This window comes from Oncorhynchus tshawytscha, unplaced genomic scaffold, assembly GCF_018296145.1.
Source record: "Oncorhynchus tshawytscha isolate Ot180627B unplaced genomic scaffold, Otsh_v2.0 Un_contig_13980_pilon_pilon, whole genome shotgun sequence".
Classification (NCBI taxonomy): Eukaryota; Metazoa; Chordata; class Actinopteri; order Salmoniformes; family Salmonidae; genus Oncorhynchus; species Oncorhynchus tshawytscha.
The window spans coordinates 59,769-65,904 of NW_024608865.1; positions in this window are offsets into that span (position 1 = coordinate 59,769).

Consider the following 6,136-nt stretch of genomic DNA (forward strand, 5'->3'; position numbering starts at 1 on the left):
CTCCCCAGTCAACCTATTGTACATATTAAATGCTGGTATTTTTTTACAGACATTTTCCAATCCTCCTTCAACCAGCAACCAGTGTTGTCTACTCAGTGACACTCAGAGAACACAACTCTCAGTGACACTCAGAGAACACAACTCTCAGTGACACTCAGAGAACACAACTCTCAGTGACACTCAGACAACACAACTCTCAGTGACACTCAGAGAACACAACTCTCAGTGACACTCAGACAACACAACTCTCAGTGACACTCAGACAACACAACTCTCAGTGACACTCAGAGAACACAACTCTCAGTGACACTCAGAGAACACAACTCTCAGTGACACTCAGAGAACACAACTCTCAGTGACACTCAGACAACACAACTCTCAGTGACACTCAGAGAACACAACTCTCAGTGACACTCAGAGAACACAACTCTCAGTGACACTCAGAGAACACAACTCTCAGTGACACTCAGAGAACACAACTCTCAGTGACACTCAGAGAACACAACTCTCAGTGACACTCAGAGAACACAACTCTCAGTGACACTCAGAGAACACAACTCTCAGTGACACTCAGAGAACATGAAGACTCTCAGTGACATAGCTCTCAGTGACAAGACTCTCAGTGACACTCTGAAACCACTGTGAAAACTGACACATTGACACTTGGACACAAAACACATCCCTGAAGAACACCTGTGTCAGGTGGTCAGTGACACTCAGAGAACACAACTCTCAGTGAGAGCCTGTGTTGGTGGTGGAGTGAGACTAAGCACATCCCTCAGTGACAGCCTGTGTTGGTGGTCAGTGGGGACTAAGCACATCCCTGAGGAGAGCCTGTATTGGTGGTGGAGTGGAGAGAACACATCCCTGAGGACAGCCTGACAACACAAGTGGGGACTAAGTGACATCCCTGAGAGAGCCTGTGTTGGTGGTGACAGTGGGGACTAAGCACATCCCTGAGTGACAGCCTGTGTTGGTGGTGGAGGGGACAAGCACATCCCTGAGAGAGCCTGTGTTGGTGGTGGAGTGGGGAAAGCACATCCCTGAGTGACAGCCTGTGTTGGTGGTGGAGTGGGGACACACATCCCTGTGTTGGTGGTGGAGTGGGGACTAAGCACATCCCTGTGTTGGTGGTGGAGTGGGGACTAAGCACATCCCTGTGTTGGTGGTGGAGTGGGGACAAAAAGCACATCCCTGAGGAGAGCCTGTGTTGGTGGTGGAGTGGGGACTAAGCACATCCCTGAGGAGAGCCTGTGTTGGTGGTGGAGTGGGGACTAAGCACATCCCTGAGGAGAGCCTGTGTTGGTGGTGGAGTGGGGACTAAGCACATCCCTGAGGAGAGCCTGTGTTGGTGGTGGAGTGGGGACTAAGCACATCCCTGAGGAGAGCCTGTGTTGGTGGTGGAGTGGGGACTAAGCACATCCCTGAGGAGAGCCTGTGTTGGTGGTGGAGTGGGGACTAAGCACATCCCTGAGGAGAGCCTGTGTTGGTGGTGGAGTGGGGACTAAGCACATCCCTGAGGAGAGCCTGTGTTGGTGGTGGAGTGGGGACTAAGCACATCCCTGAGGAGAGCCTGTGTTGGTGGTGGAGTGGGGACTAAGCACATCCCTGTGTTGGTGGTGGAGTGGGGACTAAGCACATCCCTGTGTTGGTGGTGGAGTGGGGACTAAGCACATCCCTGAGGAGAGCCTGTGTTGGTGGTGGAGTGGGGACTAAGCACATCCCTGAGGAGAGCCTGTGTTGGTGGTGGAGTGGGGACTAAGCACATCCCTGAGGAGAGCCTGTGTTGGTGGTGGAGTGGGGACTAAGCACATCCCTGAGGAGAGCCTGTGTTGGTGGTGGAGTGGGGACTAAGCACATCCCTGAGGAGAGCCTGTGTTGGTGGTGGAGTGGGGACTAAGCACATCCCTGAGGAGAGCCTGTGTTGGTGGTGGAGTGGGGACTAAGCACATCCCTGAGGAGAGCCTGTGTTGGTGGTGGAGTGGGGACTAAGCACATCCCTGAGGAGAGCCTGTGTTGGTGGTGGAGTGGAGACTAAGCACATCCCTGAGGAGAGCCTGTGTTGGTGGTGGAGTGGGGACTAAGCACATCCCTGAGGAGAGCCTGTGTTGGTGGTGGAGTGGGGACTAAGCACATCCCTGTGTTGGTGGTGGAGTGGGGACTAAGCACATCACTGTGTTGGTGGTGGAGTGGGGACTAAGCACATCCCTGAGGAGAGCCTGTGTTGGTGGTGGAGTGGGGACTAAGCACATCCCTGTGTTGGTGGTGGAGTGGGGACTAAGCACATCCCTGTGTTGGTGGTGGAGTGGGGACTAAGCACATCCCTGAGGAGAGCCTGTGTTGGTGGTGGAGTGGGGACTAAGCACATCCCTGAGGAGAGCCTGTGTTGGTGGTGGAGTGGGGACTAAGCACATCCCCCTGTGTGGTGGTGGTTTGGAGTGGGGACCCACCTTGACATCACTGTGATCTAACTGGTCCAACAGCCACAAAACGAGGAGCATCTAAGGAGATGTCCCTGATGAGTCCTGTGTTGGTGGTGGAGTGGGGATTAGCAAAGTCACATCCCAGAACCCTGCCATGGATTTGGCCTCTGTATTGGTGGTGGAGTTTAGATGTCTATAGACCATGTTAATACCCCCTCTAGGTCTATAGACCTGTTAATACCCCCTCTAGATGTCTATAGGGACTAAGCACATCCCTGAGGAGAGCCTGTTAATGGTCTAGATGTCTATAGACCATGTTAATCCCTAGATGTCTATAGACCTGTTAATGGTCTAGATGTCTAAGCACATCCCTGAGGAGAGCCTGTGTTGGTGGTGGAGTGGGGACTAAGCACATCCCTAGATGTCTATAGAGCCTGTGTGGTGGTAGATGTCTATAGACCATGTTAATACCCCTCTAGATGTCTGGGGATAGACATCCCTGATGGAGAGCCTGTAGATGTGGTGGAGTGGGGACTGTAGCCATCCCTCTAGATGTCTGTAGACCATGGTTGGATACCCCTCTAGATGTCTATAGACCATGTTAATACCCCTCTGATGTGTAGACCAGTAGATGGGACTAGATGTCACATCCCTGATGTCTTAGCCTGTGATGTCTGTAGACCATGTTAATACCCCTCTAGATGTCTATAGGTTAATACCCCCTCTAGATGTCTGTAGACATCACTAGATGTCTGGTAGGTTAATAGCACATCCCTCTAGATGTCTATGACCATGTGGTACCCCTCTAGGGGACTAAGACCATGTTAATCCCTCTAGATGTGGTGGATAGACCATGTTAATCCCTAGTGTGGTGGTGGAGTGGGGACTAATACATCCCTGAGGAGAGCCTGTGTTGGTGGTGGATGTCTATAGACCATACCCCCCTAGATGTCTATAGACCATGTTAATACCCCCCTAGATGTCTATAGGTAGATGTCTATAGGTTAATACATCCCTCTAGATGTCTATAGACCATGTTAATGACTACACCCCCTCTAGATGTCTATAGACCATGTTAATACCCCCTCTAGATGTCTATAGACCATGTTAATACCCCCTCTAGATGTCTATAGACCATGTTAATACCCCTCTAGATGTCTATAGACCATGTTAATAGCCCCCTCTAGATGTCTATAGACCATGTTAATACCCCTCTAGATGTCTAAGACCATGTTAATACCCCCTCTAGATGTCTATAGACCATGTTAATACCCCCTCTAGATGTCTATAGACCATGTTAATACCCCCTCTAGATGTCTATAGACCATGTTAATACCCCCTCTAGATGTCTATAGACCATGTTAATACCCCTCTAGATGTCTATAGACCATGTTAATACCCCCTCTAGATGTCTATAGACCATGTTAATACCCCTCTAGATGTCTAGATGTCTAGATGTCTATAGACCATGTTAATACCCCCTCTAGATGTCTATAGACCATGTTAATGGAGACTACCCCTCTAGATGTCTATAGACCATGTTAATACCCCCTCTAGATGTCTATAGACCATGTTAATACCCCTCTAGATGTCTATAGACCATGTTAATACCCCTCTAGATGTCTATAGACCATGTTAATACCCCCTCTAGATGTCTATAGACCATGTTAATACCCCTCTAGATGTCTATAGACCATGTTAATACCCCCTCTAGATGTCTATAGACCATGTTAATACTACCCCTCTAGATGTCTATAGACCATGTTAATACCCCTCTAGATGTCCCCCTCTAGATGTCTATAGACCATGTTAATACCCCCTCTAGATGTCTATAGACCATGTTAATACCCCCTCTAGATGTCTATAGACCATGTTAATACCCCTCTAGATGTCTATAGACCATGTTAATACCCCCTCTAGATGTCTATAGACCATGTTAATACCCCTCTAGATGTCTATAGACCATGTTAATACCCCCTCTAGATGTCTATAGACCATGTTAATACCCCTCTAGATGTCTATAGACCATGTTAATACCCCCTCTAGATGTCTATAGACCATGTTATATATGTCCCCTCTAGATGTCTATAGACCATGTTAATACCCCTCTAGATGTCTATAGACCATGTTAATACCCCCTCTAGATGTCTATAGACCATGTTAATACCCCTCTAGATGTCTATAGACCATGTTAATACCCCCTCTAGATGTCTATAGACCATGTTAATACCCCTCTAGATGTCTATAGACCATGTTAATACCCCCTCTAGATGTCTATAGACCATGTTAATACCCCCTCTAGATGTCTATAGACCATGTTAATACCCCCTCTAGATGTCTATAGACCATGTTAATACCCCTCTAGATGTCTATAGACCATGTTAATACCCCCTCTAGATGTCTATAGACCATGTTAATACCCCCTCTAGATGTCTATAGACCATGTTAATACCCCCTCTAGATGTCTATAGACCATGTTAATACCCCTCTAGATGTCTATAGACCATGTTAATACCCCTCTAGATGTCTATAGACCATGTTAATACCCCTCTAGATGTCTATAGACCATGTTAATACCCCCTCTAGATGTCTATAGACCATGTTAATACCCCCTCTAGATGTCTATAGACCATGTTAATACCCCTCTAGATGTCTAGACCATGTTAATACCCCTCTAGATGTCTATAGACCATGTTAATACCCCCTCTAGATGTCTATAGACCATGTTAATACCCCTCTAGATGTCTATAGACCATGTTAATACCCCCTCTAGATGTCTATAGACCATGTTAATACCCCTCTAGATGTCTATAGACCATGTTAATACCCCTCTAGATGTCTATAGACCATGTTAATACCCCTCTAGATGTCTATAGACCATGTTAATACCCCTCTAGATGTCTATAGACCATGTTAATACCCCCTCTAGATGTCTATAGACCATGTTAATACCCCTCTAGATGTCTATAGACCATGTTAATACCCCCTCTAGATGTCTATAGACCATGTTAATACCCCCTCTAGATGTCTATAGACCATGTTAATACCCCCTCTAGATGTCTATAGACCATGTTAATACCCCTCTAGATGTCTATAGACCATGTTAATACCCCTCTAGATGTCTATAGACCATGTTAATACCCCTCTAGATGTCTATAGACCATGTTAATACCCCCTCTAGATGTCTATAGACCATGTTAATACCCCCTCTAGATGTCTATAGACCATGTTAATACCCCTCTAGATGTCTATAGACCATGTTAATACCCCTCTAGATGTCTATAGACCATGTTAATACCCCTCTAGATGTCTATAGACCATGTTAATACCCCTCTAGATGTCTATAGACCATGTTAATACCCCCTCTAGATGTCTATAGACCATGTTAATACCCCCTCTAGATGTCTGTAGACCATGTTAATACCCCCTCTAGATGTCTATAGACCATGTTAATACCCCTCTAGATGTCTATAGACCATGTTAATACCCCTCTAGATGTCTATAGACCATGTTAATACCCCTCTAGATGTCTGTAGTCTAGATGTCTATAGACCATGTTAATACCCCTCTAGATGTCTATAGACCATGTTAATACCCCTCTAGATGTCTATAGACCATGTTAATACCCCCTCTAGATGTCTATAGACCATGTTAATACCCCCTCTAGATGTCTGTAGACCATGTTAATACCCCCTCTAGATGTCTATAGACCA